This window comes from Rousettus aegyptiacus, unplaced genomic scaffold (assembly GCF_014176215.1).
Source record: "Rousettus aegyptiacus isolate mRouAeg1 unplaced genomic scaffold, mRouAeg1.p scaffold_m13_p_10, whole genome shotgun sequence".
Lineage (NCBI taxonomy): Eukaryota > Metazoa > Chordata > Mammalia > Chiroptera > Pteropodidae > Rousettus > Rousettus aegyptiacus.
In genome coordinates, this window is record NW_023416285.1 from 79727045 (window position 1) to 79751798 (window position 24754).

General features: G+C 33.0%; 1 protein-coding gene across 12 annotated transcripts in view; it reads left to right on the forward strand.

The window, feature by feature from the left end:
• ZNF438 (zinc finger protein 438) overlaps positions 1-24754 on the forward strand; it is a 157216-nt gene that overhangs the window by 106139 nt on the left and 26323 nt on the right. The window lies entirely within an intron of this gene.

A 24754-nucleotide genomic window follows, 5' to 3' on the forward strand; every position in this document is an offset into this window, starting at 1 on the left:
GAAAACTGTAAATGGGTTACTCAAGAAATTAAAAATAGAACTACCATAAAATGTGATCCCATTGTGGGAATATATCCAAAGGAAATGAAATCATTATCTCAAAGAGGCATCTGTACTCCTATGTTCATTACAGCATTATTCACAATAGCCAAGATATGGAAACAACCTAACTGTTCACCAAGGGATGAATTTGTCAAGAAAATATGGTATATATAAAACGTATATCATTCAGCCTTTAAAAAGAAGGAAATCCTGTCATTTTTGCTAACTGGGTGAATCTGGAAGACAGATCTATTGATATGGTAGAACATGTTTTACTTGGATTTTTAGTAAAACTTCATATAATTTTGCAAACCTTTATTAAATAGATAAATGTTCTTTTTTGAAATAACAGTGACTCCCACCTTTTTAACCTGCCAGGAGGATGGCTTCTCTTACCCATTTGAACTTTTTATTTATTTAATGTAATCGAGAAGTATGAATCATAATCGATGTATTATATTCTCTTTTTTTTAATTATGAAAATTTTTGTTTGCTGGAACCACATTGCATGAAGATTTTTATACTTCAATACTTTTATAGTGATTCCCCTGTATATTTTCAGTTCTAGAGTACATAATATTTAATCTTGATTTTTGTGTAAGAAAGATAGATTGAATACAACAGCTTTAGTTTTAACTCTTAATTTAGAATTGGCTTAGGAAAAACAATGTTTACACAAAATTCTTTTAAAAAATACTTTTAAAATTATGTTTTCTTTTCACTGTCATTATCAAGAGTAGTCTAGGTAAAAGATAATGTGTTTCTGTAGATCTAAGTTTTTTGTTTGTTTTGGTTTTGTTTGTTTGTTTGTTTTGCCAAAATACAAATATTCTGTTTAAAACAGTTATTCTCAGGAGAGTGACATATCAGTACAAACAGATAAAGCCCCTCTTTGCTCCCTTTAAAAGATTGTGATTCTCTATCCTCCATACGACCAAACCCCTGTTGAGAATCTTTCATACTGAATGGGTCCCCTTTTCAATATAATCAAGTTGGGAAGTGCCTACAGCTGTCTCCTTCTGTATTGCCTTTTTACCCACCTATAGTTTGTAGGAGGCTTTTTGCTGAGAGTGGAGGAAAAGACGTTTTGTTCTTACCAAATTTTTCTAGACATGTACTGGAGAACTGCAGGGGTCTGAGCATTTGCTGAAGCTTGGTCCTTTTCTCTCTTCCTAAGCACTCAATTGGCTCTTGCCTTCATTAACCCTAATATTCTCCATCTCTCTCTCTCCAGAGAGTCTTGCTGCCTGTATTCTATGACCACTTTAAATATAGTCTTTCCTCTTTTCTGTGCCTATAGCCTCAGCTGAACCTTCTTCTCTACTCTCGCATGTGGTAACTGTGCTGTCTTTCTGCATCCAGTGTGTCCCAGGTGTAAGTAGAATGTGGAGAGCTCTAGGACCTTTCTTCTCCAGGAGTGCTCAGTTGGGCCTAGGGAGCCTCAGGAACTAATGTGAAAAATGATCTAGCCAGGTATACTGTCAATAAGAATAAATGGGCCTGCCATTTTCTTTATTTTGGTCATGAAGACAGTTTCAAAAATATTTTTGCATCCCTATTTTTATTACTGTTGCTTATATGTACGATAGTTGTGTGAGTAATATTGTGATGTGGTTATCAAAATTGGAAAAAGGCATGATATACTAGCCTGAAAAATATATTTTTAGATTCAGGCTTGTGCTCCCTGGTGGTTACCATGACTGCATAAGCCACAGCTCCTTCTAAAATACCTTTGCCATACTTAACTTTTTCTCACTTAGTTAGATCATATGGTTTAGTGTCATTAATTTGGAATGGAAAGCACCCTTATATCATTAACACTACTTCTTACAAGTTTGAAAATGATTCACTATGCAGTATGAAAAAGTACTTTTATTACTTTTAATAAGAGGACATATGATATAAAAGCAATTATTCAGGGTAAAAATGAAGAGTGAGTAGGAATGACGACTAGGAAACTAAAAGTAAAAAGTTATTTTCTGAGATTTATCATTTCAAGTATTAGGTTTGGACTTTGGGTTATATTTTTTTGGAACTATAAAATCTCAACCTAGAACCAGGTGTTCTGTATTTTATTCAGTTAGAGACTTTTGATGTATTTTTGGAGTCTAATTTTCCTGTTGCCCAAGTAAAAATGGCAATGATTTAGTAGCAGCTCACAGAAATTATGTGTGAGGTACTGAGTGTTGATTATAATAATAATCAGAACTAAAAGTTAAGCACATATTTAGATTTGTAACTATATAATTCAGTAATCATTCTTTAAGTGATATGCACATACATATACTTTGAAAAATCTTAGTATTTTACTAAAGTGGTAAGTTTTTGTATTGTACAGTAGAATAAGGCAAATACCTTCATGGATTTTGCTAAATATTTTACTGTTTTTTTTTCCAATAAATGTAAATGTGCTCTTCATGATATACAAATAATATTGTTTTGTGTTTTTTCTTTTACTTTTTTAGGCAAGGCAACCCTTGGTTGACCTCACAGATTGCAAGGATTTTGTCAGCTTACAATCCCTTATTTTTTATTGTTGACGCTTATAACCAGGCCCGACCCTGCTTAGCTTCTGAGATCAGACAGGATCGGGCTTTTTCATGGTGACATGGCCGTAGACTGTGGTTTTCTTTTACATTTGAAAATCCAATTATCTTTTCTAAGTATGTTGACCAATTTTAGCTTCTAGACATTTTGAGGGAAATAACCACAAACTTTATACAAAAATAATAAAAAGAATTTATTAGATAACTTTTGCACATTGATGTAGTCGTCATAATTTCAAGATTTGCTTCTTAAGGTATACTTGAAAAAAAATCTGTAATGGATACTACTTTCCAAAGTATATATCTTAAATGAAGTTTCTTAAGCATAAAATTTATTTTTGCTTTATCAAGTGATATGATCTTTCAGAAAGTTCTTGGGCAAACTAAATTTCAGTAGTAGTTGTTTGAAATAACATTTTCACATTTCACTGTGCACTTGTATTAATATTTTATTTGCAGAGTGCTTTGTAGTTATCTGTTTACACCATGCCCATGTGATAAAATATGAAATTAATCAGGAAAGGTACAACAGCTCTCTTTTCTACTTTGCTCTCCTTAGAGTTCTTCAGAAGAGATGTGTTTAATAGCAAATCCAAAATGAGTTCTTTACTGTCATGCCTCTTACCATCAGGGGGAGAATAAACGGAGTGCTGAACACTTAAAAAGGAGAACATTCTCTTGGGTTCTATTCCTACCCTTTAAATCATGTAGACCTACAAGACATATATGGAACAGAATACATATTCTTTTCAATGCAATATCAGTCTTTTTCTAGGATAAAGTATATGTTATGCCATAAAACAAGCCTCAGTAAATGTAAAAAGGATTGAAATTATGCAAAGTATGTTCTCTGACCACACAGAATACAATGAGAGATAAGTAAGAAGAAAATTTGGGAAATGCACAAATATGTGGAAATTAAACAGTATATTCCTAAATTTCTTTGGATTAACAAAGAAATCACAAGGTAAATTAGAAAATATCTTGATATAAATTAACCTAAAATATACTAAAATTTAGGATGCAGCTAAAGAAAGCAATGTGTAGACGGCAGTTTATAGCTATAAATTTTGACATTTTGTTAAAAAAGGAAGATCTAAAGTCAATAACTAAACCTTTCACCTTAAAGACCTACAAAAAGAAGTAAAGCAAAGCAGACAGAAAGAAGAAAATAATAAAACTTAAAGCATACATAAATGAAATAGAGAATAAAAAAGAAATAGAGAAAACTGATGAAAGCAAAATTTTATTCTCTGAAAGATCAGTAAAATTGGCAAACCTTTAGGATGACCAAGAAAGAAAAAGTGCATTCGAGTTCTCTACTACCAACCTTACAGAAATAAAAAAGGAATACTAGGAACAATTGTGTGCCAAAATATTAGTAGTTTGGATGAAATGGACAAATTCCTAAAAGAAAAAACTACCAAAACTAACTCAAGAAGAAATGGAAAATCAGAGCCTATAACAAGTTAAAGCACTTGAATTATAATAAAAAAAGTTACAACAGAGAAAAGCACAGGTTCAGAAGGCTTTACATGTGAATTTTATCAAAGATTTAAACTAGAATTAATACCAGTTTTCACAAAGTCTTCTGAAATTTAGAAGTGGAGAAAATCCTTCCCAATTCATTCTGTTAGGCTAGTATTAATCCTGATGCCAAAACCAGACAAAGACAACACAAGAAAATATCCCTTATGAATATAGATGCAACAAGTTCTCAACAAAATACTAGTAAACCAAATCTACTAACATGTGAAGAGGATTATAAACAAAGATCAGTTGACATAGATCTTAAAAACGCAAGGTTGGTTTAACATAAGAAAATCAATCAATGTAATACATTATATTAATAGAATAAAGAACAAAAGCCATGTGATCATCTTAATAGACACAGAAAAAGCATTTGACAAAATCCAAGTCTCTTTTATAATGAAAATACTCAACAACATAGAATTAGACAGGAACTTTCTTAACATAACGAAGGGAATCTATGAAAGTCCCACAGCTAATATACTTATTGGTGAAAATTTTCCTCCCAAAGTCAAGTACAAGACAAGGATTTAGTCTCTTGCCTCTTCTATTCAACACCATATGGGACTTTCTAACCAAGGCAGTAAGGCAAGTAAAAAAAGGTATCTAAATTGGAAAAGTGGTAGTAAAACTCTCTATTTGCAGATGACGTGATCTTGTATATAGAAAAACCTCAAGTAATCTACTAAAACACTGTTAGAATTAATAAATGAGGTTACAAGGCTGAAAGATACAAGATCAGTATAATTATCAATTATATTTCTATATTATGATTAAGAATTTAAGAAAAATAAAATTACAATGGCAGCAAAAAGAATAAATACTTAGCAATAAGTTTAACAAAAGAGGTGGAAGACTTCTACACCAAAATTTAAAAACATTGTCGATAGAATATAAAGATGTAAATAAATTGGAAGATATCCTGTGTTACTGAATTGGAAGACTTAACATTGTTAATATGGCAATATCCCCAAATTAATCAACAGTGTAATGCAATATATGAAAATCACAGCTGTCTCTGTTTTGTAGAAGTTGATCTGCTGATCCTAAAATTCATATGGAAATTCAAGGGACCCATAATAGCCAAAACAATCTTAAAAAGAATAGAAAGGAAGACACACTTTTCAATTTCAAAACTTACTATGAAGCTATAATAAGCAAGATAGAGTGGTACTGACAAAAGCATAGACGTATAGATCAATGGTATAATATTAAAAGTCCAAATAAACTCTTAATTGATTTTCACCAAGGGTGTCAAGACGATTCAATGAAGCAAAAAAATAGTCTTGGCAGCAGTGGTCCTCAAATAACTGGTTATCCACATGCAAAGGAATCAGAGAAGACCCCTGCCTCACACAATATACAAAAATTAACTCAATATGCATAAAAGACCTAAATGTAAGAGGTATAACTAAAACTGTATAAAACTCTGAAAGAAAAACTTAGGCTGAAATCTTTGTGAACTTAGTTTAGGCAGTGGTTTCTTAAATTGACCTGAAAAGCACAAGCAACAAAAGAAAAATACATAAACTGGACTTCATCAAAGTTCAAAACTTTTGTGCTTCAAAGGACACCATCAAGAAAATGAAAAGACAACCCAAAGAAGGGGAGAAAATATTTTCCAAGCAGATATCTGCTAAACGACTTTTATCAAGAATATATGAAGAACTCTTAGGACTCAACAACAAAAAGAAAAATGACCCAATTTTAAAATAGGCAAAGGATTTAAATAGATATTTCTCCAATTATGCCAAGTAAAAGAAGACACAAAAGGCCACATGTTTGATTTCATTATATGAAATTTCTAGAATCGGCAGATCTATAGAGACAGAAAGTAGATTAAAGATTTTTAGGGAAAGGGGATGGGGTGACTGCTGCTAATGGCATGAGCTTTCCTTGTAGGTGGTATTCTGGAATTAGATAATGGTGATAGTTGCACAACTTTATGAATATACTGAAAACCAATAAATTGTACACTTTAAAAAGGTGATTTTTTTGGTATGTGAATTATATCGGAAATATAAATTAATATTAACTCAGCTCCTCCTCGGTGTTCTGTTATTGTGAAGATGCTTAGGGTACCATATGAACACAAAGGGATGTGAACCCATCCTTCTAGAACTTCTTATCTGTTGAGGGGTACTAGATATCATCTAAGTAAAATTATAATTGTGATAAATTCCTGAAAGAAAAGATTGAGGGTTCACAGAGTTTATAAACAGGAATATCTGAGCCAGACTAGGTCAGAGATAAGGAGGTGATATTGCCTTGAGATCCAAAGAATGAACCCAAGTTATTGTGGAGAAAAGAAGCATTACAGGGAAGGGGACTGGCATGTGTAAAGGCTCTGTCAGCAGAGCCAAGGTATGTTCAGAAAACTGAAAGAAGGCTAGTGTGACTGGGACACAGAAAGTGAGGAATATAGGATGGAACAGAAAAGCAGGCCAAGACTCAATTGTGCAATACCTCATGGACACGTATGGCTTCTAATGGCGTTCAGTCTGAGGTGGCTTGTTCTAATTTCTGTTTTGAAAACATCACTGGCTGTGCTGGTTAGAGAAACAGTAGAGAAAGCAGTGAAAAGAGTCTTCAGTTGTCGTGGCAGGAAAGGATATAGCAACTGGTACCAGTTGGTAGCACAGATGAGAAGAAATGGATGTATCTGAGGGCTTTTTAGGACATAAAATTGACATGATTTAGTGAAAGCCTACATCTGGGAAGTGAGGGAGAAGCGGTGTAAAGCAGGACTCCTAGATGCTGGACTTTTGAAAGTGAATGGGCGGGAAGGCCATTTCTAAGCCAGAGACTTTCCTTCGGTGTACATTTTGTTAGGAATGACTTCTAGTAACATGAATGGATTTTTTTTTCTGTCGAGAAATAGCTTTTCACGCATAATATAGAACTACATAATTTACTGATAGCAAATATTTTGGGAAAGTAAAAAACAGGAAGTTGAGAAAACTAGACAATTTTAAAAATATATTTGCCAGATGCATTTTGCTGTAGGAGTCTCTTTTGTCCTATAATTCTCAGTGCCTTATTATAATGTACTTGGCCTTGCCGACGATCCCCAGTGCTATAGAGAACATCTACCATTTAAGTTTCCTCATTTTGATGTAAGTAATGCTAATAGACTCTGAATAAATTTTTGGCGAGTAACTACCTTCCAATGAAGAGTAACTGGAATGAATTCAGTTTTAATTCATTCTTATTTCCTTGGCTAGCCAAAGTCTTTAAATGTCAAGTTTTTCAAAGAGCTTTTTATACTGCAGTTATGTAGAGTAAAAGTGTTTTATTATAATTTCTAAAATCCACTTTGGCAATTTAAGACTGTAGTGAAATAAATTTTTATCTATACTCTGAATCTTTTTTTTCAAATGACCCTTGAAGAGTTAGTTATTCGGCATCCACTTGGATTTGGAATGTCAGCACACAGAACCAACTGTCAGGTAAAGACCTGGAGAGGAAAATAGGTCATGCAAATGGTTGTGATTTAAGTTACGCTATAGCTGTTACAAGAAAGGTATCATTATTACTGTTTTATTGCTAATGTACCAGTAATAGACAAACTTTATGAATCTATAAATGCCATTTGAGTAAGCAAAGCTTGAGGCAAGTTTAAATTAGGAGAATTAAGAGTCATTTAGAGAAAATCATAGTGACCTGCCTTTTGCAACCCTCTTCTAGGGCATTTTCACTAATGTTTATTCTGGTGAGCCAGCACACACGGGAGGGAGTCAGGGACTATTATTCCCAATTTCTCCATAACACTGAAGCTTGCATACATTTGAATCAAGTTTCCATTTTTCTTGCTGTCAATATAGGCTTAATCTAAGGATTAGCTCTTTACTAATAACCATTAACTATATGACATTGTTTTCCATAGGTGCTTATTCTGTTGTGTGCTTTAATTTCTAAGAATTGTTATTTGAAATGGGAACTTTAAGAAAAGATTGGGGAAATTTTGAGATTAGAGGCATTGTTGTTAAGAGTGGAGCCCAGTGCCTGTCTTCAAATTTCAGCTCCACTGTTGACTAGCTCTGTGAGCTTAGATAAGTTACTTAACCTCCAGCTCCTAATATGTAAAGTGGTGATTATAAAATACCCATTCCAAGGCTGTGGTGAGAATTAAATAAATTAACACATATTAAAAATACTTAGGATACTGTTTAGAACACAGTAAGCTCAAAATAAATGTTAGTTGCTGCTACTGTTGTTACACCAATAAAATAGCTCTCTAGCTCCCACTTGAAAATTAAGTCAGTTGTAGTTTTGTTGATTTTGTTTGTTGTTTGGGTCTTTTTGGTGGAGTAGGGACAAAGTTATACAGATAGTAAGTAACTGGTATAAGTCAGGTTTACGAAAGAGTTGATTTAGGTCAGGAGATAGCAAGCCGTGGCTCTCAGGCCAAACTGCGCCTGTTTTTTTATGGCTTGTAAGCTAATAATGGTTTTTACATTTCTAAATTATTGAAAAAAACATCAAAAGAAGATAATATTTTCTGACACATGAAAATTATATAAAATTAAAATTTCAATATTCATAAATAAAAAACATTTTATTGGTACACAGCCACATTTAGTCATTTCTATTACATAGGACTCCTTTCCTGTTACAACATCAGAAAGGAGTAGTCGTGACAAAGACCGTAGGACCCACAAAACTGAAAATATTTACTATATGCCCTTTTGCAGAAGAAGTTTTCTAATGCCTGCCTTGTGGGGTTGTCATTGATTGAATGAGTGAACTCATGCCTTTTACACTATCCTACTTTGGCAGACATGTAAGCTTGCATAAAAAAAAAAAAAAAGTGTGTGACTTTAATTAGTTAGTCTTGTGGCAGACAACTTTTGTTTTGATTTAGAAAAAGTACAACTTTCTAGAATACAGTCTGTAGTATTTGATTGGAGTTATCAGAATGAACTCATGGTTTTTTATGCACACACAGATAAAAAGATATAGAAATACACAGATGTTTCTATATGCATGGATTAGGATACCTACATATATATCTAGCTCTGTCACTGAGAGGGCCTAGAAACAATGACACCCCTATTGAAACTGGCATGCAAGTTCATGAGTAGATTTAATTCATTTCTAATAGATTGTGTAAGTGAAGATATACCAAAAACCATACATTCAGTAAAGAGTATTATGATTTGGATTCCTCTCAAGAATTGTCAAAATGAAAATCTAACTGTGTATATGTGTGTGTGTGTGTGTATAAGGCTATTTGCCATCCCATAATCCTTAAAATTCTTGAAGTAAAGTGAATTCTAAAACAATTAGCTAATAAAATTAATTTTTCGATGATAACATACCTTAAGAATATAGTATTAGAATCCCATTTCAAAAGTTACTTGTGGTTATTTTTTTTTAAGGCTTGGTGACTCAGAGCCTTATATTTATAAGATAGTTGAAACTCTGGAGACTTGTAGTAATTGTGCATAGTGAACATGTGCTTTGATTTTGTCAGACTGATCATTTAGGCAAATAACTTTTTCTTTGATCCTTATGCTGTTTTTAACTGTGATATGTATCTTTTTTGATTGATTATGTAATCTTTACTTAGGATCCGTTTTGCCCTTGAATATCTGTAAATCTTACAACTCCTTTTGTTTAGGCTTGTCTTTGAAAGGATATTTATTAAATACTTTTGGACGATTTCTTCCCTTCGAGGCCCTGAGACTGATAGGAACAAGACATACTTGGAACCTGCCCTTACAGAGTTTTGAGTCTGTCAGGGAAGATAGACATTATCTTAATATAAATACGATCAGTGTTGGAAAAAGAGAATTAAACTGTGCAATAGGAACATAGACTAAAAGGATCTAAACTAATTGGGGAGAGTCAGAAATATTGTTTCTTTAGACAATTTTTTTTTGTTTTATGCTGATTTTGAAAATCCATCCTTAATTAAATGTATCTTACTAAGCAGCAGTTATTTTAAGATAACATAGTGAAACAAGAATTTTAAGAAATTACACCTAATGTCTATCTTATTCATGTAGGCATAATGTACTAATTGCTTTTTATTGATAGATATTAGATGATGAATTGACGAACCTCGTGCATTTAATTTTGACAGAAAGTTATTTATTGAGACTATTAGTCACTATGCATTTGGGATGAGGAAAATACAAAAAGTGAGAAAAGACTACCATTTAGTTTGTTAATTACTACTTGAAAATCAAAATATTTATTTGTATTTCTTGAACAAAATGTGTTTTAAAGTCGATTCTAAGTAGGGTTTTTTTTTTCTCTCACTTGTAGAACAGTTATCTATTGTATTTAATTAAGAAATAGATGTCTGTGTACATTTGACCCTTGAACAATGACCCGCAGCAGTTAAACCTGCATATAATTTTTGACTCTCCAAAAACTTCACTAATAGCCTACTGTTGAATGGAAACCTTACTGATAGTATAAACAGTCGATTAACATTATTTTGTATGTTACATATATACTGTATTCTGTTATGTTATAAAGAAAATATAAGAAAAATACATTTACAGCACTATATTGTTTTTGTCGATACCAGAAATTTATGTCATCTGTTTATAAGATGAATTATCTCTCACTACTTACCTTAATACTCTCTTATCTTTTATAAAACACTGTAGATGTTTTACATATTACTAACAATAGACATTAAAAATGATATTATTTACAGGTATAACAATTCATGCTTGATAATGAAGAAGCAGCACCATGATTGCTTTATGATAGCCTAGAGTAATTGATAACAATTGCTTCGTGATAGTGAGAAAATCTCCAAAAATATTTTCAATGTATTTATTGAAAAATATCCGCAAATAAGTAGACCTACTCAATTCAAACCCACAGTGTTCAAAGGTCAGCTGTACACACACACACACACACACACACACACACACACACACACAATGTACAAAGAAAAAGGGGAAGTTCCACCAGCCAAGTGCCATAGGTACTCAGTGATGACAAACTGATGTTTCTCTGTGAGAATACAATTTTTTTTTTTTAAGACAGATGGGATCAGAGCACACCCAGTCTCCCACAGTTTGCTTCACTTGTTATATCATGAACATCTTTCCCTGCCAGTGTTTGTTGAGAACCACCTGTCTCTTGAGATCTACTTCATTCTTGTTGTTCATATCATTGATAATGTTTTTAGTAATATATCCACAAGGTAAAATATTCAAAAGTTTTACAAAAGAGTTTAGAGTAGAAAGGCAGTCACCCTCCCAAAAGTGCCTCCCAATTTTCCTCTTTCCAGAGGCAGCCATCTTTAGCAGTTTCTTACCCTTTGAAATTATCCTTTTATTTTTATATGCCTTTACATAATTAGACTAAAATTTATTTCCCGCCCAGTCATTTATAGAGAAACTGAATGTTTAGGTTATTTATAGCAATGACCAATTGATTTTGTAATATCAGTGTTGGAGATTGAAATGAAAAGATTTCCCATTAGTTTTATTTTGGTTTTGGATTTCTTGCTGTGTGATTGTTAGAGGGTATAATCTGTAGGTGTACAATCTTTGCCATTGTTTTAGATCCTTAAAATGTAACTGAATGTTCCCAAGAGAAGCCCCACAAGGCCCTGCATGCCCCAGAGCAGTGCCTCCCACCCACTCTCATGCCTGTCTGCTTGTCTCACTGTCTGCATTGTGAATACAGACCTAAGTGTTGGGGAGCTCAAGAATAAAATGCCTTGCTGCTTTAATCTCAAAGCTAATTGAGGGTTTACAGCTGATCTCTGAGATGCCTACAGTTGTTTTAATCTGGAATCACTTGAGTTAATTTGATTCTCTCAACTCAGTTTTGATAATGCCGGAGCCTGAGAAGTGGGGGTGGGTAGATGAAGTGGCAGTGTATCAGTGGGGACCAGAGATGGGGGTGGGTACCAACCCCTACCTGAGCCAACTTGGAGCTCATAAGATGTTTAGGATTGAAGTACTTTTCCTGTAACATTGGGCCATTTGTGGGCTGCTAATATTAAAGTAACCATATGAACAAAGATTACCTAGAAACCCTCTGCCTCTCTGATAAACTCACCAGAGAACATGGGGTAATATATGTTTTGGGAAAACAGAAAGTTGTCTGAGGAGCCCTAGGCTGGTGCTCCCTATTTATAGGCACTATTTACTTTTGTAAAAATTATATTCCTCAAAAATGCAAAGAAGTTAAGTGTGTAATGCTATATAAGAAGATATTCCAGAGTAAAACATTATACAATTTCTTAATGCATCATTTTTGTTATAGATATATGCATAGTATAAATATAGTATACTTTGTAAGTATTCTTTAATTTCATTTTTTCACATACTCATGCCTGACTAAAGTCCATTGTGCTTCCAGTAAAGGTTAAAGATATGCCTACTTAAAACATCATGAACGATTGTCATTTTTGCCTAAAATTATGTTGTTTACAAGACCTCTGCTTCCTATCACTAGTATAATCACATTTCCTTTCTTTAAATTGCGGTAAAAACCCATATAACATAAAATTTATCATCTTAACCATTTTTAAGTGTACAGTTCAGTAGTGTTAAGTATATTAATATGGTTGTGCAACTCATCTCTAGGACCTTTTCATTTGTAAACTGAAACTCTGTACCCATAAAATAACAAATCCCTATTTCTCCCACCCCCCGCCCCTGGAAGCTACCATTCTATCTGTTTCTCTGAATTTGACTACTCTTAGATACATCATTTAAGTAGAATCACATAGTACCTGTCTTTTTGTGACTGGCTTATTTCACTTAGCATAATGTTCTCAAGGTTCACCATGTTGTAGCATGTGTCAAAATTCGTTTTTTTAAGGCTGAATAATATTTCATTGTGTGTATATACCACATGTTGGTTATCCACTCATCTGTCAGTAGATACTTGGGTTGCTTCTTGGGTATTGTAAATAGTGCTGTGATATAGAACATGGTTGTGCATATATCTCTGAGATTTTGCCTTCATTTCTTTTGGATATATACCCAGAACTGGAGTTGCTTTGTAATATGGTAGTTCCAGTTTTAATTTTCTGAGGAACCACTATACTGTTTTCTATAGCAGTTGCACCATTTATCATTCCCACCAACGGTGCATAAAGGTTCCAATTTCTCCACATCCTCATCAGCATTTGTTATTTTCTATTTGTTTTTTTTTGTTTGTTTGTTTGTTTGTTTTTCATAATAGCCATCCTAATGGATGTGAGGTGATATCTCATCATGGTTTAGATTTGCATTTCCCTAATGGTAAGTGATACTGAGCTTCTTTTTTATGCTTTCTGACCATTTTTATATCATCTTTGGAGAACTGTTTATTCAAATCCATTGTCCATTTTTTAATCAGATTATTTGTTTTTTGTTGTTGTTGAGTCGTATGTGTTCTTTATATAGTCTGGATATTATTCCCATATCCGATATATGATTTCATAAACATTTTCTGCCATGCTGTAGGTTGCCTTTTTACTCTGTTGATTGTTTCTTTTGATATGTAGAAGCTTTCTATTTTAATGTAGTACAATTTGTCTATTTTTAACTTTTGTTGCCTGTGCTTTTGGTTATATCAATCACATTTACATTTAACCTTTTTTGGTCCATTAATTTTTCTAAAATAATAAAAGCAAAATATAATGAAATATTCAAATAAGTATAAAATCACTGTTGCATAGACAAAGATGGCCACTGCCTCAACATGAATTCTTGGCTGCCAAACAGCACTATCATGCATGAGCTTAAACAACTGTTTCATCAGCTAATGTGAAAATATACACATTTGGAGTACAAAAGGTAGTTTGAGATGTGGATCTATAAAGTGTAAAGAAATAGATTGTAGGAACACAGTTAAATACATGAAAACAGAGGATCAAGAAAGCACTCCTAATCACATCATTTTAATTGGAATCCTGGTGTATCCACAGTAAACCATGTGGAAACCTTTGCAATAAAAAACAGCCCTCTCCTGCCTTCTACATTATTTTTTATCATCTTTCCAGTGTGGTACTCCTCATAGTCAGTTAACTCCTTAAACAAAGAGAGACAATTAGAATTTTTTATTCTAAGATTAAGTCTCAAATTTAGAGAAATAAATGATGCTTTTAAAGTATTTCAGCTTCAATTTTAGCAAACTATTATAGTTGACTAGCAACATTTTCCTTTAACAACTAGTAAATAGTAGTTATCGAAACTATCAGCATTGTACAGAAAGTCCTATAAGTATCTTTTCTAACTGCAAGAACATACATGAAGAACTAGTTCTTAAATGGGTTTCTGTATCTTCTGAGATATTAAAAGAAACTGGAATTTTAGTATTTTTTCACATGCCATTTCTCCTTTTAAAATAATGTTACCATTGTAGCTTTTTTCCTCCCACTTCCTTTTTCTTTCTTTGTGATTGTTACTTATTCTTCTTTCCCCTGCTCATTAGTCTCACCCAAATGTTGATATTCCTTTTCCTTGCCTAATTTTCCTTCCCACTCACCCAGAATCATCAGTTGCTATCCTCAACCCTCATCTCTCCACTAGTAAGGATTGAGAGGAGCCCAATAGTCTGTGTGGGTATCAATCCAGTTTGAGGGCATTAGAGGACACACACGGCAAAGACTCTTCAAGTGCCAAGTCAGGTGGCTTCTTCTCCCACCTGGTGCCCAGGCCAGGTGTTAGTAAGGCAGTGGGAATCTAAACTACCAGAAAACCATTAAGCATAGATACTGCCTCTGGACTATCTTATCTTCCAAATGCCTAAAATAGTTTGGGTACTGGAAACGTCATCAGAAAAAGAAGCTGCTGGGATATTCCCTGTCCCTTTATTTTCTTTTAGGTTTAAATAAATTGTAGTTATGAGCAAGTCCTCAGTCAACAAAATAGGAAAGTATTGGAAATGAAACAAATAAACACAGATATGACTCTTGCTCAGTAGTCTACCCTTGTGAAGTTTTTCTTTCTTAAATAAAACTTTGGAATACATAACAGCACTTCCTGCAAAAAAAAAAAAAAAAAAAAGATTTCGTGTATGCTTATTAAACTTTTTAGTTAAGTTTTAGGTAAGTGAAAACTCAGGTTTTTGAGTGGTTACCCTGTTCTACTGGTCCTCTGGTGAATCATTTTGCTCTATGAGAGGATGCCATAATCTTATTTAGGAAGGTTTATTCATTAATGAAAGGTACCAAAATAAAGATAGCTAGGGTCACAGTGTTTAATTTAATAATATTACAATAATAACTACCGTAATTAGTTTCAGATTTGCCTTCCTTCCCAGAGGACAAGATTCTTTTAGTTTTTGATGCCTATTTAAAGAATGAGAATGACAAGAAAATTAATGTCATGACCTTTATAGCCTGTTTATGGTTTTGCCATGTCATACCCTAAAGGATTTAAAGAGTAGCATACATCTAAAATAAACCACTTAGTACGGACAAGTAAAAATTGGGTTAATTGGGTTCACCTGATCCTCAGCTGGTAGCACCTCAGTTAAGACACTTTTTTAGACAAAGGGTAACCATTTTTATACTATGAGATTAACTTTTAAACTATACTTACACATTCTATAATGTCTTGAAAAGAAAAACATTTTAAAAGGCTAGTTTTTCAAATATGTAAAGCTTTTTTCCTCCTATTTTGTCTGGTTTGTCTTTTTCAATTAGGAAATCACTTTGTCTTTTCATTTTCATAGCAAGAACACACTGACACCAACTAAGGGGCCATGCCTTGTGTGACACTAATACTCACTTTGGGTAATGCCGGGCAACAGCACTATCTCTTGCAACGAACTCTTTTTCCCTTTTCTAGTGTGTCAGGGACTTCCCATCAACAATCACCCTTCTAAATCCTTGAAATGTGAAACTTGATTTTCATTTTATTGTCGGGGTTTTTATATTTCAACAGCGAGCAGTATTAGTATATTCAACCAGAGTTGAGAAAAATATCTAGGCATGCTAAAATCTTTGCAGCTTTTGGATAGTTGATTGAAAAATTCCTGTATCAATTTTTGCAAATAGTGGTTTTGAGGCACTCTGAAACATGGTTGAATAAATCAGTACAACTTCTCTGAATGACAGTTTGGCAATATCCATAAAATTTTCAAATGGACCCAGAAATTTCTTCCTATAACTTTATCGTACAGATAGACTTGCACATGTTAGCAAAGATATGTATATAAGAATACACACTGCAGCTTTGTAAGAGTAAAAGGCTGAGAACAATCTCATTGTTAATTAGCGAGTGACTGGTTAATAAATTGTGGTTCCATGCAATGAAATACTATACAGACTCTAAAAGGAATCAAGACGGTCCATAAGTGCTGGTATGGAGAGCTCTTAAAAATATATTAGTGAAAAAAGAGTAGCATGTATAATGTACTCTAATTTGGGGAGCAGAGAAAGGGGGTAGAGCATGTGTCTAAACATGTTAGTCGATAACCACACAGACGACTTCTGAAAGTACACCCACAAAGGTGCTAAGTGTTGTTGCCTCTGAGGGAGATACTTGAGGTTATAGAATGAGAGGGAGGCTTGTTCATTTTTATTTAGCTTTTTCCATGTGGGAGAGAATTGTTTTATGGTAACCTAAGTGTTAGACAAATGCCTTCAGAGACAGAGGATTTTTTAAAATGTAGGAAATGCTGAAAAGGTAAATCTGTGACTAGAGTGTTCCAGAGAAAAGATGAAAGCTTGAATTGTTTTAAGAGAGGAATAAAAATCACCAGAATCATTGTTAAGCAGCAATTCGCACACCCACGAGAAAATGGAAAAATATAAAACATGGGTGAAGTAAGCAGGAATTTGAGCAAAGAAGTTTGTTAAAGCTAGTTGATGGGATTTTAATTTAAAGCAGATTCTATAAAGTAGGAAAAAACTAGAGATGGGAGCAGAGCTCAGAGAGAAATGGACTATGCTGGAAGTGTTGTGAATAGGTTAGAATGAAAGAGAAGCAGGAGGTAGAAATTGAGTTTGTTCAAAGTCCACTGATTGGTCTATGGTGATGAAACCAAACTCTTTGGTACTTGGCAACAGGTAAGATTTAAGATAGAAAAGGAATGTGAAGAATCCAAAATTATCTTATATCAATTTTCTATAAGCCTGCTAGTTTTAAAGATGATTGTGTGACAGTGTGGATAAGAGAAGAGCAAGAATGGAATCATGATCACGTCAAAGTGATAAGTTAAATCCAAACTTCACTGAAACACTGGCAGCCAGACTGATCGAATGGAGCAAAATAATGAAGTTTCATGATCTGTACCTATATCATGGACTGGGCATGTAAATGACAGCTTTTTAATTTTATTGTATTTCTTATACTGAGACGTGTCATTTATTACCAAATGGTACAATTCTTTTTTGAAATGCTTTCATCTTCACCATGATTTTAACCTCACTGGCCTGACCAACTTCTTCATTCTTTTAGCATTAAGAAGCCACACTGGAAACTCTCCAAAGATGCTCTGTATCATGTAGAAAGAACCAAATATTTTTCTTATATTTGTATCTTCTACATTTGAATAAATAAGAAATGGGAGGATGCCTGTTGGTTAAAACTTACCTAAAACTCGGGTCTTATTTGACTTAACTAAAATGGACTGGGGCCTTTTAACAGCAAAGCAACATTGTCAACAACTTGGTCTCATAGGTAATGTTGGAAATCATTGTTTCCTAGGAATAGACATCTAAAATAACATTGTATTTTAGAAGCCCCAAGCCTAATATTAGAGAAGTTGAGGAAAGTAGGACATTTTTTACATTTACATATTGCAATTTTTAAATCATTTTAGGAGAATGGTTCAGTCCTTCTAAAAACACAAACAGGCAATCTGTAGAGATCAAAGAAAATTTATTACTGATAAAATTAACTTAATCAATTTTATGTCACTTTAAGTTGTAGACAAGTATAGCAGTAGCAAAATTAATGAGACATTCCTTCAGATTTCAAAAACACCATTTGTTAAAAAAGTGATTCTGAATTTTAGAAAATGTCTATTGAAAATAAAAGACTTAAGTGATATGAAAAGCATTAAATGGAACTGTGCAAGTATTGTTAAATAATTTCTAGGACTCCTGTTTTTACAGGCTTATTGACATTTATTTATTCAATAAACATTAAACCTTATTATATACAAAATCACTTTTAAGCTCTGGAAATATAAAGATAAATATAGGATTGTCCCTGTCATCAAGAAGCTAACAAATTTAAGGGGATAATGGACAGTTTAAATAGGTGCTATGTGCTAAGAGTCAAAGTATGTTGGAAGGTAATGAATAGATCAATAAAAATTTTCTAATTGCCCAAGTAAACATTGCAGAAGAGTTGAGTAGGAATTATACAGCAAGATGGAAGAGAAAGCCATTCCATGAAGAATTGTGGAGACACGCGAGAGCTAGCCTCCCTGGCTGACATCTGAGGTGCACCTCTTAATAACATAGTGGTGATAATCATAGAAGCCAGTGTGCGAATGGCCTCCTGGGCTGTGCAAAAGAGGTTGAGCTTTGTCTTTTGGACACCAGGGAGCCACTGAAGAACTTGAGCCATAGGAAAAACATGATTAGATCCTTCATGGTCTGTTGGGTAAAGATGATGATTGAACTCAACTGAAACCCTAGGAGATAAAGTTAAGGAATTTCTTCAGAAAGAGCAAAAGTAAATGAGGTAAAGCATGGAGAGAGAGAGAGAGAGAGAGAGAGAGAGAGAGAGAGAGAGAGAGAGAGAGAGAGAGAGAGAGAGAGTGTGTGTGTGTGTGTGTGTGTGTGTGTGTGTATGTGTACATAGACATATGTACACCCTTCTCCCAGGGAAGATAAATATATGAATAATGAGAGTTCAGGGGGAAAAGAGCAGAGTAAAGTAAATTAGGAAATCACTGAAAAATAATTGTAGAAATTATCCCAGAATCTAAAATACAAGAATTTCCAGATCGAAAAGGTCTACTAAACACTTGGCAAATGGATGAAATTAGGTTAAGACACTTCACTGTGAATTTTATAAACATTCTTTCCAGATAGATAGCTTTCATAGGTTTCTCCTTCAACTTTTTCATTGACAGAGATCAATATTAAATAGCATAGTGTGTAATCAGTTTTATAGTTGAATACCAGTAGTCCTGAGTCCTTCTATCCAGCTGAAATTTGCCTTGTTGTAACTTATCTGTGTCCTTCACTGGTCTTACGAGTCTTAACTGCCCACTAAATTTACATAGGATTCTTCTAATCCTTCTTCTAAATAACTTAGGTTCAAATATTTGAAGGTGACTATTATTTCTCCTTAAATTTTTCGTTTGCCAGGTTCACTCCTTTCCCAGCTTCTCTAAATCACTTCTTCCCATTGCTTTTTTTCTGTATTTTGTTTCACCAATTTTCCTTTAATTCTAGTATTCAGCACAGAAACATTCTATATGTTTCCATTGACATGGTCCTCACCTGTATGTGTGTTCATGTGTGCCTGAGGGAGAAAAAGGGAGGAAGGATGGAGGGTGAGGGAGAATCTGCACACAGGAGAATGTGAGCATGTATATGAGGTTAAGAATCAGGCACACCTGGGCAATTAATTCTGGCTCATCCCAGGGACCTTGAGCAAATTACTTAATTTCTTTGATCCTCGGTTTCTTGACTGGAAAGTTGATAACAATGCTGATCCTCACATGAAAATAGGAGCTGTGTGTGAATGATCTTGTAGGTCTAGCACATAGTAAGCTCTCAGAGCAGAAGAGCCATGGTGTAGAATGCAGTGTAGGTAGAGCTGTCGTCTGTGGATTCACCAACTCTAGTTCTAGCCTTAAACCTAAAATCCGTGGAGCAATCACTGTGCAATGCTTTAAAATCAAGAGCCAAAAGATAACAGTAGAAACAAAACTAGAGGACAGCCTGCGAGAAGAGCCCCTGCCCAGTGGTAGGTTAGTAGCCTTATCTTAACAAATGAAAAAAAGAGCATGTTAGAAATTACTGATTAAGACTTCCAAAACTTTATTACCTCTTTCAATATTTTTGTATTTCAAGTTCTCCTGGCCAAATTTATTATTTTATGGCATTTTGTTGAATAACATTGTGTTGGCCAGGTGATATTATTGTTGTTTACATGTGGGTATCCAGTAATCCAAGCACCATTTGTTGAAATAACTATTCTTTCTTTACTGATTTCTCTCTGTGCCTTTGTGGAAAATCAGTTGGCCGTATATATGTGACTTTATTTTTGGACTGTCTGGTCTGTTCCATTAATCTATTTGTCTGTCTTCATATCAATACCACACTGTCTTGATAGTTTTAACTTTATAGTAAGTCATGAAGCTAAGGTAATATTATCCTTCAGCTTTTTTCTTTTTTAAAAATGATTTTGGCTATTTTGAGTTGTTTGAATTTCCATGTGAATTTAAGAATAAACTGGCTAATTTCTACAAAATGTCTGATGAGATTTTGACTAGAATTACCTTGAATCTATAATCTAGTATTTGCAGAGAATTGACATTTTAACGTTATTAAGTCTTCTGACCTATGAACACAGTATATCTCTCCATTTATTTTGGTTTTCAAATTTTTCTCTCATTGGTGTTTTGTAGGTTTCAGTGTATAGTTCTTTCACATCTTTTGTCAGATTTACCCTTAATTATTTCATATTTCTGATGCTGTTACAAACAGTATTTTAAATTTAATTTTTAATTTATTTCAATATCTGATTTTTACTCGCATATGAAATATAATTGATTTTTGTACATTGATCTGGTATTCTACAACCTTGTTAAATTTATTGGTTAGATATTTTTGTAGATTCCAATGAATTTTCTCATAGACAGTCATGCCGTCTGCAAATACAGTTTATGTTCTATTTCCCAATATGTATGCATTTTATTCATTTTTACTTTATTGAACTGGCTAGAACTTCCAATACAATATTGAAGAGAAGCGATGAGAGTGGATATCCTTTTCTCATTTGTAAACTTAGAGGGAATGCATTAAGTCATTAATGCATGATGTTAGCTGTAGATTTCTCATAGATGCCCTTTACCAATTTGAGGAAGTTTCTTTTATTTTTAGTTTTCTAAAAGTTTGTTGTTGTTGTTTTTCCTTTGGTCAGGAATGGATGTTCTATTTGTCACCTTTGTTTTCTGCACTATAGAAAATTATGTACTTTTTCTTTTTTAGTTTGTTAATATGGTGAATACATAGATTTTAACTATTCAACCAAGCATGCATTCTTAGATAATCCTACAGAGTGAGGATATGTTATATTGTTGGATTTGATTTGCTAAAAATTTTATTTATAATTTTGCATTTATGGTAGGAATATTGGTCTGGAGGTTTCTTTCTAGTGGCTTTTTGTCTGTTTTGGTATCTGGATAATGCTGGTCTCTTAGAATTAGTTAGAATTTCTTCCTTTTCACGTGTATAATTGGTATTATTTCTTTCTTAAATATTCAGTAGAATTTATCATAGAAACTATCTGGGCCTAGAGTTTTCTTAAGGAAAGATTTTTAATTAAAAATTCAATTTCTCTGAAAAATAGGACTTACTTCTTGAGTGTGAGTTATGGTAGTTTGTTTCTTTCAGGGAAATTGTCCATTTTATTTAAATTACCTAATTTATTGCTATGTTTGTAATGATCTACCTCTCTCATTCCTCATGTTTGTCATTTGTCTTTCTCCTGATCAGAATATTATTAATATTCTCAAAGAATCTGCTTTTGACTTCATTGATTTTTATGTTTTTTTCTGTTGTCCATTTTAATTATTTCCTCTCTGATCTTTTACTTACTTTCTTTTACTTACTTTGGGTTACATTTACTTTCTCGAGTTTTTAAGGTGAAAACTGAGGTAGCTGACTTGAGACCTACTTTCTTTTCTAATACAGATGCTTACAGCTCTACATTTTCCCCTGTGTACTACTTTAATCAAATCACACAAATTTGGTATGTCAGGTTTCCATTTCATTCAATTCAAAATATTCTAATTTTCTTTTAATTTATTCTTTGACCCTTATTTACAAGTGTGTGATTTAATTAACAAATATTTGGAGATTTCCCAGATAATATTTCTATTCTCTTGGTTTCTACTTTTATTCCATTGTGATCAGAGAATATACATTATAGGACCTGAATCTTCTTAAGTGTATTATTGAGCCTTGTTTTTATCTCCGAATATGTTCTGTCTTGATAAATATGTCACATGCACTTGAAAATGATGTGTATTCTGTTGTTTTGGGTGGAATGTTCTATTAATGTCAGTTGAGTCAAACATTTATATTGTTATTCAAATCTCTAATATTTTTAATGATTTTCTGTTTCTTTTATCAGTTATTGATTATTAAATATTGTCTATTTATTCTTTCAGTTCTACCAGTTCTTGCTACATGTATTTTGAATGTCAGTTATTAGAGACTTAAATGTTTAACATTGTTATTTCCTTTTGATGAGCTGAACTTCTATATTTTTTTTAAATTAAAATGACCTTCTTTATGCCTGATAATATTCTTTGCTCTGTAATCTACTTTTTCAGATACTAAATAGCCACTCCATCTTTCTTTTGACTAGTGCTAATATGATGTAGTTTTTTCCATCCTTTTACTTTTTGTGGCTTTTTATTTAAAGTATCTTTTTTATAGAGAGCAAATAGTTTGACCTTGCTTTTTGCTAATCATTCTCCATCTTTTAATAGGATATTCATATATTTTAATGATTATTGACATGATTAGGTTTTAATTTATTATCTTGCTATTTATTTTCTATTGTCCCATCTATTCTTTGTTCTTTTTCCGTTTTCACTTGAAAAATTGAATATTTTTATGGTTCAATTTTTTTCTTGTTGGTTTATAAGCTAAAACTCTGTGATTTTGGGTGTTGCTTTGAGATATATAATATACAAGTTTAACTTATTATAATCCACCTTCTAGTAATACTTCATCTATGATATAAGAGCACTTCACCTATATATAGTATATGTATATTTATCCCCTCTCCTCTTTTGTCCTACTGTTATCATATTATTTTTACATATGTTGTAAACCCAACATTGCAGTTATTTTATTTAAAAAACTAATAATTTAAAGAAAATTAAATGTTAAGATAAAAGTCTTATGTTTACCATGTAGTTTGCATTTTTAGTATTCTTCCTTCCTGTGTATACTGCAAATCTGTGTTCTCATCTGGTATTGTGGTCCTTTTGCCTAAACAATAAGTCTGCTGTCATCCTTTTCATTGTTCCTCTCTATATAATATGCATCTTTTCCTCTGTCTGCCTTTAATGTTTTCTTTTTTTCACTAGTTTTGAGCAATTTGGTCATGAAACACTTTGGTATGGTCTTCATGCTTCTCATGGTTCAGGATGTTTGAGCTGCGTGTTTATAGCTTTACTAAAATTTGGAAATTTTTCTGCTCTTTTTAAAATAATTTTTCTGTCCTTCCATCACTCTTCTCTCCAATTACTGATATATTAGGTTGCTTGAAGTTGTCCTGCAGCTCACTGATGACCTGTTCATTTTTTTAACTCTTGTCTTCCTGAATTTCATTGTGGATAATCTCTATTACTATACCTTCAATTTTGCTAATATTATTTTCTGACATGTCTAATGCATCTAATTCTGCCCAGTGTATTTTCACCTTATATATTGTAGTTTTGTCTCTGGAGATTTTATTAGGGTCTTTTTTATGTTTTTCTGTCTATACTTTCTGAACATATGAAATACAGTTATACACTTAATGTTCTTGTCTGCTACATCTAACATCTGCATTATTAGTTCAGTATCAGTTTTGCTTATTTTTTACGTTATGGCTCATATTTTCCTGCTTTCTATGCTTGATAATTTTTTATGAGATGTCAAATATCGTGAATTTACTTTCTCCCTCCCCTTCTAGCTCTCTTTTCTCCATTACTCTAGGAATCTCCACCAGCGTTCATGTCTAATTTTCAATTTTTTTAAATTTTGCCTGATTTTCAATTTCTAAGTGGGAAAATTCATCCGTTTCTACTTTAATGGTTTCTGTCTTTGGTATCATGCTTAGAAACACTGCTATGAAGCCTTATAAAAATACTTACCTGTATTTTTTCAAGGACTTTGTCTTATTTTTACATTTAAATAATTTATTAATATGGAAACCTACATTACAGACAATTTTAAAAATAGCTAAAATGAAGAGAAAACATCTGCAATTCTGTCACCAAACACAATGTCAATAAACATATTTTCTGTCATGTATTTTTCTATGCACTTTTAATATAATTGTTATCCTCATATGTATGTCATTTAGTATGTTCATCCAATGCATTATATCATCAGCATTTTTCATGTTTCTAAATAGACTTCATAATCACATTTTAATGACTGAATTGCATTTTATCAAATGATTATATTGCAATTATACTACCATTGCCTATATTATTAAACATTTTAGTTATTCTTAAACAGAGTACGTTAAACATAATTACCAGGCCACGCATTTGGCGGGGAAGCTTAATTATACCTACTCGCACATCTCTAACCCTACAAGGGCAGAGATGCAGGTACAGTCTGTGTCTCAGTGTGTCATTGCTTCCTGCTCCAGGTTCACACCAGTACATTCGGTGAAATCCTGTCTTTATAAAAATGAGAATGAAATGAAAACTCAGTTTCGTAATAGTTCAGTCAATTCTTTATTACTCATACAGTTATAGACTATTTAAAAGCTTATTTATATTTTTGTATGTATTAA